The 15,431-nt window shown below is 34.0% G+C and overlaps 1 long non-coding RNA gene across 1 annotated transcript; it reads right to left on the bottom strand.

Annotated features, from left to right (window-relative positions):
* Positions 1 to 9,897: 9,897 nt before the first annotated feature.
* LOC126880231 (uncharacterized) lies at positions 9,898 to 12,694 on the bottom strand. Its single transcript, XR_007696506.1, has 3 exons — positions 12,139 to 12,694; positions 11,886 to 12,080; positions 9,898 to 10,102 (listed from the first exon to the last, which is right to left on the bottom strand). It is a non-coding gene; the product is annotated as an uncharacterized LOC126880231 (long non-coding RNA).
* Between the last annotated feature and the right edge of the window lie 2,737 nt (positions 12,695 to 15,431).

Raw genomic sequence — 15,431 nt, 5'->3', positions numbered from 1 at the left:
CATGCAAGTCAATTGCATGGTCTTTTACAGCTTGCAACCCGGCTTGCATGCAATTTGAAATTTTACCCTTAACCTAACTTATAAACTTTTGTTTTTTTTAATTACTTTATTGCTGTTTATTTAACTTGGTAAATTTCGAAATGCCAAGACTATCAGAAATAACCAAATATAAAAGGAAAAAGGCGGTAGCAGCAACTTTAAGTATTATTATTACTGCAGCCAGCCTTTTAGTCACTAATTTAGAACACCGAGATCGGAGCTGGTGAGTAAGATCTTAGTTGAACAAGAAGAGGGGTAATAATGTATCTCCAACAGAATTTATCCAAGTAGATGATGAAAATGACTCTAATTTTCTAGGAATGAATGTACATTTTAATAAACCCTTGGGAAAAATTGAACAATTACAAAGAAATCTATATTTCGAAATTCTATTTCTGCGAAACACAAATTAATTATTATCCTAAGGTACTTAGCTAGAGGAGAGAGAGCTTCCGTAGCTTAATATACAATTTACAATAATTATAGAATCTCAGAAAGTGCCATTTCATTATTCATTCATTTCCATCGTTGATATATTTCACAAACAGAAAACAGCTGATCGGCATGTATTCGTGAATCCGTGTCGTCAATGACATTTGATATTGTGGAAAAATCAAATTCCCCTAGACTTGCATGAAAACTTGCAGAAAAAATGGCACCAAACCGATTATCGCGCAATTGCAAGAAGTTGCATGCAATAGTCAACTGACGACATACTGCGCATGCCTTTAGGCAACTTTCTTGCGTCTTGCATGTAGAATTGCAAGCTGTAAAGCGCTCTTTAAGACCGCTTTACAGCTTGCAAGAAAACTTGCTGCAATACTCTTGCATGCAAGACTTTCATGCAAGTCAATTGCATGGTCTTTTACAGCTTGCAACCCGGCTTGCATGCAATTTGAAATTTTACCCTTAACCTAACTTATAAACTTTTGTTTTTTTTAATTACTTTATTGCTGTTTATTTAACTTGGTAAATTTCGAAATGCCAAGACTATCAGAAATAACCAAATATAAAAGGAAAAAGGCGGTAGCAGCAACTTTAAGTATTATTATTACTGCAGCCAGCCTTTTAGTCACTAATTTAGAACACCGAGATCGGAGCTGGTGAGTAAGATCTTAGTTGAACAAGAAGAGGGGTAATAATGTATCTCCAACAGAATTTATCCAAGTAGATGATGAAAATGACTCTAATTTTCTAGGAATGAATGTACATTTTAATAAACCCTTGGGAAAAATTGAACAATTACAAAGAAATCTATATTTCGAAATACTATTTCTGCGAAACACAAATTAATTATTATCCTAATGTACTTAGCTAGAGGAGAGAGAGCTTCCGTAGCTTAATATACAATTTACAATAATTATAGAATCTCAGAAAGTGCCATTTCATTATTCATTCATTTCCATCGTTGATATATTTCACAAACAGAAAACAGCTGATCGGCATGTATTCGTGAATCCGTGTCGTCAATGACATTTGATATTGTGGAAAAATCAAATTCCCCTAGACTTGCATGAAAACTTGCAGAAAAAATGGCACCAAACCGATTATCGCGCAATTGCAAGAAGTTGCATGCAATAGTCAACTGACGACATACTGCGCATGCCTTTAGGCAACTTTCTTGCGTCTTGCATGTAGAATTGCAAGCTGTAAAGCGCTCTTTACGAATATGTGTGCCAAATATCTCGAAAAAATATTCAAAATTACAGCCACAATCTTGGAACACATTTTCGCTACCTGTTGATCGATACTGTTTCCTCTTAAGATAGTTTTAATAGTTATTTATATAAGTATTAAAAGTACAATTTTAAGACGCGCATGTGAAAGTTAACTTGAAAAAATAATTTTATTAATGTTTTGACTTCCACATCAGATGTCATTGTCAAAATACAAAATATTCATTATTATTAGGTTTGTTCTAGCAAACAGTCAAACTAGTCAAAAACCATCAGCAAACAGTTGGTCAGTAAAAGAACATAATACAGTCACCAGTGCGATCCCCTCTACTCGCGCTGGTCCACTATTCGCTGATGGTTTCAAACTGATGCTAGAACAAACCTATTATTATTATGCATATCATTATCTGTAAATAATATTTCTTCTGATTGTTAATTGTAAAGGATAGAAAAATTACCATTTATTTTATTTTTTTTAGAATCAGCTGAGAGAAGTGGTCTACAAAAAACCAGGAAGGAAACGGAATATGTGGCTACGAAAGGCAAAAGAAAGGTTTACAAAGCAAATGTGGCACATTTTTTTGAAATATTTAGCAATATCGGTAAATTGCATTAAAAAAATGTATGAAAAGATTTTGTTCAATAAAAATGTATATATTTATCAAGGATGTATTATTTGGTATGGCCACATATCGTCAGTGATGTAATAATACATCCTATCTGTTTTTTCATAAGTTTTGTAAGAGAGACTAAAAACTTGTCTTAGGGTCACCTCCTGTTTTCATATGATATTTTTTGACTTGTTTTGTAGTAAATTAAACTATCTATGAACTACAAAACAAGTCAAAACTTACATATGAACACTGGAGGTGACCTTAAAACATGTTTTTCCATCTCTCATACAAAACTCATGAAAAAACAGATAGGAGGTATTGTCACATCAGCAAGGATGTACAGTGATGAGTGCCCTAATAACCGGCAAAATATGGGCAACATATTTAGTTGTGAGATAAAAAGAAATGAAACTAGTCGAGCTGGGAAATTTAGCGAAATTAACCTTTAAATTTACGTTATATTGATCCCACCTTTACACATATCGGAGGAGTATGTCAACTAAAACTGTCACTGTGACAGTGGTAGTTTCCAAACTCGTCTGATACGTCTGAAGGTGGTACACAATCAATACAATCTAAATGTATAAGTTAATATCGCTAAATTTCCCAGCTCGACTAGTTTCATATCTTTTTATCTCACTACTTAATACATCTTTTGTGCTATTTTGCCGGTTATTAGAGCGCTCATCACTGTATTTCTGGTATATCCAGGGAATGTCTACAAAATATATTTTGAATGTCCAGAGAACATTCGTGGACATTCATGGAATGTTCCAATAAGACATTCAGGTAATGTTTAAAATGCTGACACAGGATTTTCCTGGGATGTTCAGGGAACATGTTTTCGGGGATATTCCAGGAATTTTTCAATGTCTGTGTACCTTCTATGGAATATTTTGGTGTTATTACCGCCGCACTCCACTTGCGATTTGTAATCAGGAAGATTGAACACATTGTTTCAAATACAAGTCAATCCATTTGTGACTAAATAATCATGGATTGACTTCTATTTGAAAGAATGTGTTCAATCTTCACAACTACAAATCGCAAGTGGAGTCCGGCGCTTAGGGCTACTTCCTCTTCGGTATTATGTATTATACTACAGAAATCAGGAACTTTCCTTCTAAATATATGTATGCATCTTGGCCATCAAACATATTCTTCCAAACATTTTTTTAAGGGGTTACATAAGTCTTGTGGGTAAAAAAAGTGACTTTTTAAAAAAATTATATCTCGAAAACTAAAATTTATTTTTATTTATAATTGGAACATGTAAAAGTATAGTACTTAAGGTAGTCTCAAAAAAAGTTTTAGCCAAAAATATTCATTTTTGTAGAGTTTAAGTTTTTTTGCCTTGGCAGCATAACTAAGTCCAGTCTCATCTGAAATCAAAAAGTTTCTTGTAGTTTATACCTCTGGCTAGAATATGAACGAAGGAATTAAAAAAAATGAAATTTGAAGATTTTACATAAGTTTAAACACATTTTTGACCCCAATTTTTCTCATTTTTAAAGTAATTTTTTTTATAAAACAAAAATGACCTCATCTAATAAAAAAATCCTTTGTTCATTCACTAGCCAGAGGTATAAACTACAAGAAACTTTGATTTCAGATGAGACTGGACTTGTTATGCTGCTCACCGCAAAAAAGGGCTGTTGTCGAAAAATTGCAGTCAACTCTACAAAAATGAATATTTTTGGCTAAAATTTTTTTGAGAGTACAGTGGAACCTCGATAACTCGGATTAATCGGGACCGCGGCCGATCCGGGTTATCGAAAATCCGGGTTAGCCGGAGAATATAGTAAAAATTAATAAATAACCTCCATTACAATTACAAAAACATGAAACACATATGCACAGTACACATCTAAATTACGTATAGTTGTATAGAGTGTAGAGTTTTGTTCATTTCTTGGTAAAAAACTCAGTCATACTGTAGAGATGTACCGACACCATAATATGGTAGGTCTGGATCCTGCGTACAAAAAAAAATTGATAAATAGCAAGCTGAAAATTTGTTATTAGCTTAAGGGTGTCTAGTCGGACAAACATTAATATATGGGAACACTGGAACAGGGGAAGTTTTAACTGTGGAACAGGTTAAAAATTTGGAACGGTCAGACCACGAAAACGGCACATGTATTTTTTCCGACAGAACAGACTTAAACTCTCCGAACAGAGATTAAACTCTCATGCAAAAATCAGACTGCTATTTATCACCAAATTGGCGTTTTAATGAGTGGAACATGTAGAATATGTCAAATGACAGGAATTATGACAGGTGATAAATAGCAGTCTGATTTTTGCATGAGAGTTTAATCTCTGTTCGGAGAGTTTATGTCTGTTCTGTCGGACAAAACAAATGTGCCATTTTCGTGTTCTGACCGTTCCAAATTTTTGACCTGTTCCACAATTAAAGCTGCCCCTGTTCCAGTGTTCTCATATATCAAAGTTTATCCGACTAGACACCCTTAAGCTATTAATAAATTTTTAGCTTGCTATTAATCAACTTTTTTTTCATACGCGGGATCCAGACCTATGGTAGCATAATATCATATTATGATGCTGCAATAAATTTATTTTAAAGATTCGTCTTTATCAATCCTACCTTTTCTAGTTTCTTTTCCATTGTCACTGCAACATTTTTACGTTTTGTTACCATTACGTAGACAAAGCAAACACAATCTGAAGCACGATTACATTACAGAACGGAAGTGATTAATAGGCTGTACTACACACAATACAAGAATTTTTAAATAGTCACGTCTTTTTTAAACAATGCTAAGACAGTTTGACATAAATAAAGAAAAAGGAATACAGACAGGTGTCTGTTCTTTCCGATAAGCTGAGACGGTCGCTCTGGCTGCCGCCGTGTGCATGAATCATTTTTACTATTGTACTTATGTGTTCAAATTACACAAATACACATTATCTCTGAAATATTATTTGGCCTACATACATTTTTATTTGATAAAATTGTTAAATTGTTTATTTGTTAAATTTTTGTCTGATGAAAATCGGTCCGGGTTAGCCGGACTTCCGGGTTATCGGGGGCCGACTTATCGGGGTTCCACTGTACTATACTTTTACATGTTTCAATTATAAATAAAAATAATTTTTAGTTTCCAAGATATAATTGTTTTAAGAAGTCACTTTTTTACCTGCAAGACAAACACTTAACAAATTGTTGATTTCAAATTGTAACAGTTGTTTTGCAAAGTATGATGCCCTCTTGTATTTTCTGTGTTATCTTCAAAAAACACAAAACAAAAAAATAAAACAAAAGTTTAACCACCTTCACACCACAGAATCAAGCAATCAAGTTACACAAATTTTCAAACACCTCACCTGACACAGCGTCTCAAGTACGATTGCGGACACCCGGGGCGGTAATCGATGGTGTCACCCCAAATTCTAAAAATAAAGATTGTTAAAATCAACGAAAATCCGATAAACGTATGTTTTGAATAATAAAAAAATTAAGAATTATAAGGTTTGTTCCAACACGACCGAGAACCGTCACGAAACGGTAACGCTTCTGCGCAGTAAACAAAATCCGTTCCAACAAAAATATGATCGTCATCGGATCGTTCTTCCCACTGTTCCAACAAGAATTGTATTCTTTCGGTGACTGTTTCGTGATGATCATTTCAGTAATCGGGCAAATGCATAATGTGCTGGTTGGACTGACTTGCGCACTAGGATTTAATTCTTTAAAGTTTTTGAGCCTTTGATCGACTAAAAGCACACAAGCTATCACCAACAAAAATGACAAATATATGATTACCGTCATGGGACGATAACTGGGCGATACAATTACGAACATGCGCACAACAAACGGTACAAGTAGTTTCGTGACGGTTTCTGGACCGTCCAAAAGTTCATGTTGGAACAAACCTATAGTTAACGAAACTGCGTTAAATAGTATATCATCATCATCATCGTCTAACCGCTATCGTCTACTGCTGAACATAGGCCTTTTTTAAGTTTCTCCATGTCTCCCTATCTTGTGCTACCACTATCTAGTTCCCGGCAGTTCTATATAAGTTTATTTACTTCTTTGGTTCACACTATGTGAATGAATTAAAATATTTTTTTAGCTTTACTAGCGACAAACTCTGAAATTACATTTTCTATATTTATGTTTTGTGTTGCTTCATGTTCGATAGTTAATCATCATCCAGCCTCAAAAGTCCACTGCTGAACATAGGCCTCCTCCCCTCATTTCTAACCCCATCTATCCTGCGCCGCTCTGATCCAGTTTTTTTTAGCTTTGTTAAGTCGTCCGTCCATCTTGTAGGCGATCGACCGACGCTTCTCTTGTCTTCTCTTGGCCTCCATTCCCGTAACCTCTTCGTCCATCGCCCATCTGTCGTTCTGGCTATGTGTCCTGCCCATCTCCACTTCAACCTGGCTATCCTTTCGATGACGTCAGTCACCTTTATTCTTCTCCTGATTTCTTCGTTTTTGATTTTGTCTCGCAGAGTTATTCCTAACATTGACCGCTCCGTTCGATAGTTAATAAACCTAGGTTATTTAGCCTTGTTGACGTCATTGTTTCTCGCAAGTAATTCTTGATTGATTTTAGCTTCCCAAAACTTCTCTCATATGAAGCAATAACCGATACAAAAATGGCCATAAACAATTTTAAGACGACCATTAAGTTTGGGAGAGATTCCATAAAATCCCATTCTACAATGAATTTTAAAAAGTCTACAGCTAACCATTTAGATGTTGCAATATTGGCCGCTTTTAAAAGTCTTCTGAGCCTTGGTATTTCTAGCAGGAGGTTCTTCTGATACCTCTTCATTTTAAAAGTCACAAAATGTTGAAACAGCTAATTTCAACTGTTCACTGTTCGTGGAAAAGCAAAGTGTGTGTCTGCACAGTTTCGAACAATGAAGCCATATTGGACTGATCTGGTTTCGAGTTCAACATTGAATATCAAAACATTTTAACATAATATTATCTTTTTGAAGTTCTACTCGAAGTGTAGCTAACTCACTATCCATTCGTTTTCTACGTCGAATTAGTTTTTAGGTGGGAATGTCGTCATCCTCATATTTTGTCGTGGCAAAATCTATGTATTAATTTATTTATAATATGATTACGTTTTTCTTCAATATAAAGACGAAGTGCCTCTATTTTGGTCATGATTGATTAACGGTTATGCCTTTAATTGCACAAAGCGGACATAAGGTTATGTGCAGTACCTCTGGTGTATAAATTTTCTTGTTGATGAGAGAATTCCTCAATTGAAGCAACAACACTATAAAAATGTTCTGCCAATACTTTAACTGCAGCCAGCATAGTGCGCAGTGACTGAGAACTCCAACGCGTTATGGAAAGTCGCTTAACAGATGTTTTGTTGTGTTTAATAAGCACTTCTTATCAGCTAATGGAAACATTTAAAAGAAACTTAAAAATTGCTTCTACAGTAGTTCTGAAAAATGTTACACAAGATGTGTTTTGTGCAAAAGAGTGACAAGAATCTACAGATCGAGCAAGTCTCGTAAATTTCACGATTGCGAGCCACGCTTCACGCAACCGTGTTTGCGTACTTGTGTTTCGAGTTGCGTCAGTTGCGTAGTCGTGCGGAGTTATATTTACCAATTCGCGCAATCGTACTTGAGACGCTGTGTCAGGTGAGGTGTTTGAAAATTTGTGTAACTTGATTGCTTGATTCTGTGGTGTGAGTGTGAAGGTGGTTAAACTTTTGTTTTATTTTGTGTTTTTTGAAGATAACACAGAAAATACAAGAGGGCAGCATACTTTGCAAAACAACTGCTACAATTTGAAATCAACAATTTGTTAAGTTGTTGTCTTGCAGGTAAAAAAGTGACTTTTTAAAAAAATTATATCTTGGAAACTAAAAATTATTTTTATTTATAATTGAAACATGTAAAAGTATAGTACTCTCAAAAAAATTTTAGCCAAAAATATTGATTTTTGTAGAGTTGACTGCAATTTTTCGACAACAGCCCTTTTTTGCGGTGAGCAGCATAACAAGTCCAGTCTCATCTGAAATCAAAGTTTCTTGTAGTTTATACCTCTGGCTAGTGAATGAACAAAGGATTTTTTATTAGATGAGGTCATTTTTGTTTTATAAAAAAAACTACTTTAAAAATGAGAAAAATTGGGGTCAAAAATGTGTTTAAACTTATGTAAAATCTTCAAATTTAATTTTTTTTAATTCCTTCGTTCATATTCTAGCCAGAGGTATAAACTACAAGAAACTTTTTGATTTCAGATGAGACTGGACTTAGTTATGCTGCCAACGCAAAAAAACTTAAACTCTACAAAAATGAATATTTTTGGCTGAAACTTTTTTTGAGACTACCTACCTTAAGTACTATACTTTTACATGTTCCAATTATAAATAAAAATAAATTTTAGTTTTTGAGATATAATTTTTTTAAAAAGTCACTTTTTTTACCCACAAGACCTATGTAACCCCTTAAAAAAATGTTTGGAAGAATATGTTTGATGGCCAAGATGCATACATATATTTAGAAGGAAAGTTCCTGATTTCTGTAGTATAATACATAATACCGAAGAGGAAGTAGCCCCAAGCGCCGGACTCCACTTGCGGTTTGTAGTTGTGAAGATTGAACACATTCTTTCAAATAGAAGTCAATCCATGATTATTTAGTCACAAATGGATTGACTTATATTTGAAACAATGTGTTCAATCTTCCTGATTACAAATCGCAAGTGGAGTGCGGCGGTAATAACACCAACATATTCCATAGAAGGTACACAGACATTGAAAAATTCCTGGAATATCCACGAAAACATGTTCCCTGAACATCCCAGGAAAATCCTGTGTCAGCATTTTAAACATTACCTGAATGTCTTATTGGAACATTCCATGAATGTCCACGAATGTTCTCTGGACATTCAAAATATATTTTGTAGACATTCCCTGGATATACCAGAAATACAGTGATGAGCGCTCTAATAACCGGCAAAATAGCACAAAAGATGTATTAAGTAGTGAGATAAAAAGACATGAAACTAGTCGAGCTGGGAAATTTAGCCATATTAACTTATACATTTAGATTGTATTGATTTTGTACCCCCTTCAGATGTATCAGACGAGTTTGGAAACTACCACTGTCACAGTGACAGTTTTAGTTGACATACTCCTCCGATATGTGTAAAGGTGGGATCAATATAACGTAAATTTAAAGGTTAATTTCGCTAAATTTCCCAGCTCGACTAGTTTCATTTCTTTTTATATCACAACTAAATATGTTGCCCATATTTTGCCGGTTATTAGGGCACTCATCACTGTACATCCTTGCTGATGTGACAATACCTCCTATCTGTTTTTTCATGAGTTTTGTATGAGAGATGGAAAAACATGTTTTAAGGTCACCTCCTATGTTCATATGTAAGTTTTGACTTGTTTTGTAGTTCATAGATAGTTTAATTTACTACAAAACAAGTCAAAAAATATCATATGAAAACAGGAGGTGACCCTAAGACAAGTTTTTAGTGTCTCTCTTACAAAACTCATGAAAAAACAGATAGGATGTATTATTACATCACTGACAATATGTGGCCATACCAAATAATACATCCTTGATAAATATAAACATTTTTATTGAACAAAATCTTTTCATACATTTTTTTAATGCAATTTACTGATATTCCTAAATATTTCAAAAAAATGTGTCACATTTGCTTTGTAAACCTTTCTTTTGCCTTTCGTAGCCACATATTCCGTTTCCTTCCTGGTTTTTTGTAGACCACTTCTCTCAGCTGATTCTAAAAAAATAAAATAAATGGTAATTTTTCTATCCTTTACAATTAACAATCAGAAGAAATATTATTTACAGATAATGATATGCATAATAATAATAGGTTTGTTCTAGCATCAGTTTGAAACCATCAGCGAATAGTGGACCAGCACGACTAGAGGGGATCGCACTGGTGACTGTATTATGTTCTTTTACTGACCAACTGTTTGCTGATGGTTTTTGACTAGTTTGACTGTTTGCTAGAACAAACCTAATAATGAATATTTTGTATTTTGACAATGACATCTGATGTGGAAGTCAAAACATTAATAAAATTATTTTTTCAAGTTAACTTTCACATGCGCGTCTTAAAATTGTACTTTTAATACTTATATCATAAATAACTATTAAAACTATCTTAAGAGGAAACAGTATCGATCAACAGGTAGCGAAAATGTGTTCCAAGATTGCGGCTGTAATTTTGAATATTTTTTCGAGATATTTGGCACACATATTCGTAATATAATAAAGAATGGCGGTACAGAGCCCAATTTGAAAAATATATTAATATGTGGAAATTACTCTGTAATTAAATACAATATAAAAAAAACGAGCTTGTCGCCATTAAGAAGAACAAAAAAATACACTTTCTTCAAATACAACTTTTTTATCCGATTTTGTGTTATTTTGGAACTACTAAAATTTTTTATTTCATTAGTAGTTCCAAAATTACACAAAATCTAGGCATCGGATAAAAAAGTTTATTTGAAGAAAGTGTATTTTTTTTTGTTCTTCTTAATGGCGGTACAGGCTCGTTTTTTAAATATTGTATAATTACAGAGTAATTTCCACATATTAATATATTTTTCAAATTGGGCTCTGTACCGCCATTCTTTATTATTTTACGAATACGTGTGCCAAATGCCTCGAAAAAATATTCAAAATTACAGTGACAATCTTGGAACACGTTTTGGCTACCTGTTTATCGCTACTGTATTACCTTAAAACATTGTAATTTGCTAAACCAGTATATTTTACTCTACTACTACTCTACTAGCTACCTCATTTTCCACTGTTTCTAAAGACTTGTTTACATGGGTAGAGTTTTGAGGAGAGTAGAGTAGCAGTAGTACTCTACCAAAAATGGCTTAATACCATTCACATGAGGAGAGTACAAGTATAGTACTGATGCTAGTATAGTGAAACCGATTTTTGTATTTTTAAACACTCTTGATTATAAGTGCACCTTAAATTCTTAATTTTTTGCTTAAGCTTGTTTACTCCAAAGCCCCCTTTGCCATTCTTTCGACGATTTCATCCTCCGCAGGTTGCTGCAAACTTTTATTTCTGTAGTATACACTACCTAAATTCCATAAACACTGGTAAGCGCTGTATTATAGCTCTACAAGTTTTAAAGTTTCATCTTCAGTGAACTTCATTTTCACTATTTACACAAAACACAATTCCAGCCAGCATGACAGCGCCCCCATGTACTCTCCTACCTACTCTATTCTGCCATAATTGAGCGTGTTCCATGGGTAGAGTGTGCAGCCGAGTAGACATTTTGGCAGTAGTGGTGGTCATAGAGTAGTTACTTTGCCATAGGTTGCTAGTCACTCTACTTTAACTCCAACTATACACTCTACCAGCTATTCTACTGTGCTGAGCATTTTTACAGGTAGAGTTACTCTACTCTATCAAGTACTTGCATCATTACTCTACCCGTGTAAACAAGTCTTAAATCTACTGAATGAAAATCTACTTAATCTTAATCTACTCTTAATGAAAAATGTCTAAAATCATTTACCCACCTAGTATTATTGTAGAATTTAAGACAGTCCAGTGCCTTATAAATAATTTCAATATGAATATTTTTTCCTTTAATTCTCCTTTGATACCACTCCATTTTAGATTTTCTGGAACTTATTTCATTGTGTTAATAGCCCATATTTATTGAAGGAACCCAATCTGGAGATTGTTATTATCGATTAAGTCGGCTGGTTTTCCTATAAGATTAAAATGTTAACATCTTCAAAAATCGTTACTGTTGTAATTGTAACTTACCAGATATAAAATGATTACAGCAGACAGGACAGGAAAATTTTCATTTCGCTAGTAAAACCTGTACATTGTATTGCATTTAACCATTGTTGTCTCTCAGATACCTTATTTAGTTCAGTTTAAAAGTGAACTTTCTCACAATTACTTTGCATTTCACACTTCAAAACACAACACCAATGAAGCATAATTATCTTTCTAAATTAATACTTCCAGAGAAAATGTTAAATTAATCTTTGTACAACACAAAATTACAAAGAAATACAACTAAAATTATCTAAAACTCATTAAGAACAGATAGAAGATTTTGATTTATCTTTTACACCCAGTAGCCATATTGATTTAATTTTGACAGCGTATGAATCAGTAGAAACATTTTCTGGCCGGATAGCCCTGGCAGCTAAGGCCATTCAAATGAAGAGAAGAAGTAGAAACATTTAAATTTGGTAAATATAACTCCGCACGACCACGCAACTCGAAACACAAGTACGCAAACACGGTTGCGTGAAGCGTGGCTCGCAATCGTGAAATTTACGAGACTTGCTCGACCTGTAGATTCTTGTCTCTCCATGGGCTGTTAGTGGTCACCGATGATGATTTAATTCTGTAATTCAATAGATAAAAGTGAGGTTAACATACTTTTGTCTTTGAATAGCACCATAGAGGTATTCGCAAAATTAAATTCCAACAGAGGGCGCTCAAAATTTCAAAGATGGACGACAACGCTAGGAAAACATTTCATTTTGTCATTTGAATTCACAGTTCTAAAACGTTAAATTAAAATCATTTACAGGAGTGTTTTGCCAAAGTAACCACTAAGTTTTGCAACTAAGACATCTTATAAGTTAAAGACGACTCAAAATTATGTTTAATCTGTATGCATTCATTAAAATTTGATGCTAACTACTGATTTGTTTTTACCTTTTTTTCATAAAAAAATCTGGCCCCCGATAATAATCAGACAGCGTTCTAGAAATTATTAATCTATCTTAGGATTTCTAATTTTGTTTTTAATTTAATTAATAGGTGCACTACAGTTTATTTTACACCGACATATAACAATTTTTAATTAAATAAAAACTGGAAACTTGGAAACTAAGTAGGTGAATTTATTTTATAATAATTGTGTTCTGGAAATTACGAAGTGGTCGGGATATTTTTCACAACAATGTACATTCTATGTACATAATATATACTACATTTTATTCATTTATTTAATTTTACAGTCGCTTAAACATTAAAAAATACTACGTTTAATACAAACGTTAAATTAACAAAATGTGTGATTTGGCATTGGTTAATTTAGGTCATTACGTAGAGTATAATAGGAATGAATACTGAGGAACACTGCAACAGTTTTTTTAAGTCGAAATTATTGTTAATTACAACATAAACTGACCGCAAATATGTACACAAGTTAATGGCAAAGTCAATGTTTTCCTTGAGTTGATGCTTTTCAATTTCGCCACCAGGCGTCGCCCACTTTGCGGTTCCTCGCCAATATATTAACATAGAGGGAGCCTACCTTCCGCGCTTCCTGACGACAAGATCTCAGGGACTGGTTTGCTGCATCTCCTTCTAACACATTGTATCGAGAATCTATAATGACATTCAGTGTGAAATAGGCACGGAAGAGGAGGACAACTGTAGCAGCTTTACTATGCGTAAGAGTGAAACAGCACTAATCCAAATAAAAAAGATGGTGTCGTCACTTCGCTCTGAATGACACTCTCTCTATGCTAATATTTAACTCTATGAATAGCACTAATCCATTTTTTTCTTTGATCCTGCCTATATTTGGATGTAGGAAAACGAAAGAATTTCATTCCACTATTTCTCCATGTACAATGACAGTCAAAAACAACACAAGAACCGCATTTTAAAAAATTAACGGAATAATAATTATTTTGATTTATAGAAGCAATCGCACGTGACGGTGTTGCCAGAGAAATTTTTGTAAATGTACTGGAGTGACTGGAATATTGACTAAAATGTACTACACCAACACATTTTGTACAAAAACTTAAAAAACGTCGTTTTATGTTATTTGAAGCAAATTTATTATATCACAAAATTTTAGGTTTTTACTTTAGATACTTTACTATCACAAGTTTGGTTGTTAATTGTATCAAATTGGTACAATTGTACCAACTCTGGCAACGCTTGTGGGACGAGCTTCCAATTTTCGCCACCATGAGAAGGACGGTCGGCATGATTTGAGTTTCCACTAGACTTGTGTTATGGACGGATTTTACGGGCTGTGATTGGTCGTATTCAAATCAATGACATATTTGATGACATTAAAGTTGGATTTATAGTTTGACGTAGCGTAGACGTAGACGCAACGGAGACGCACTGGAAAAGATCAACACCGAATTTTGTGTACTCGTGTTTATAGATGAACGCAAGCGCCTGACGGAACGTAAGAGAAACGTAACGTAACATAAGAGATGACCAACTTTCATCTTTTACAGTGCGTTTCTTCCGTCTGGCCAATCATAAGGCAGAATTTTGTTCTGTCACTCAAAGTGGACCCGCCCCGCCCCCTCATTCCTTGTGTTGTGTAAAAAGTTGATTGTCAACATATTCGAATTTTGTTAATTATTTGTTAATACAATGGATGTTAAGTTATTAATTTAATAAAAATATATCATAGTCATTTCAATATTTCAGATAAATATTAGTTGTTTATTAGCCTAATTCGTGGTTATCCACACATATTATACGATAGGTAAATCCAATAAACATTTAAAGACCAGGAAATGAAACAAAATAGTTGGAAATCCCACGGCATGCGGCACCAAAGAGCATACTTTCGTTTATTTCCTAATCCATGTAACACACAAAACAGATAAATATTATAATAAATAATAGTATAAGTATAAATAAATAAACACAAAGTTTGTTTACTGTTCGTATAATTTATAGGCTATGTTGTTGAATTAGAATTAAGTCATTGTTTACTCTTTCTACTCATGCGCAAAAATTCCGCTACGTCGATCTATAAATTGACATAATATTTTCTTCCGTCTCCAGTCCGTTTCTTACGTCTACGTTGCGTCTACGTCTACGCTACGTCAAACTATAAATCCAACTTTGAAAGAAATACGTCAACAACGGTTTTTCTCGCATGCCCCGCGCACTCTAATAAAAAACATGTAATCGTATTTATTTTCCTTCCATTTTGTCAGAGGCGCTGATGTCGGCATTGTGATTGGTGGAACATGACTTTTGACAAATCCTGCGCTATCTGTGAATCTGTGTTCAGTGTTCGTGTTCGTTCGTTCGTTGTCGTTCAG

The sequence above is a fragment of the Diabrotica virgifera genome, chromosome 2, assembly GCF_917563875.1.
Source record: "Diabrotica virgifera virgifera chromosome 2, PGI_DIABVI_V3a".
NCBI classification, from domain to species: domain Eukaryota; kingdom Metazoa; phylum Arthropoda; class Insecta; order Coleoptera; family Chrysomelidae; genus Diabrotica; species Diabrotica virgifera.
This window is presented reverse-complemented; position numbering and strand designations above follow the sequence as displayed.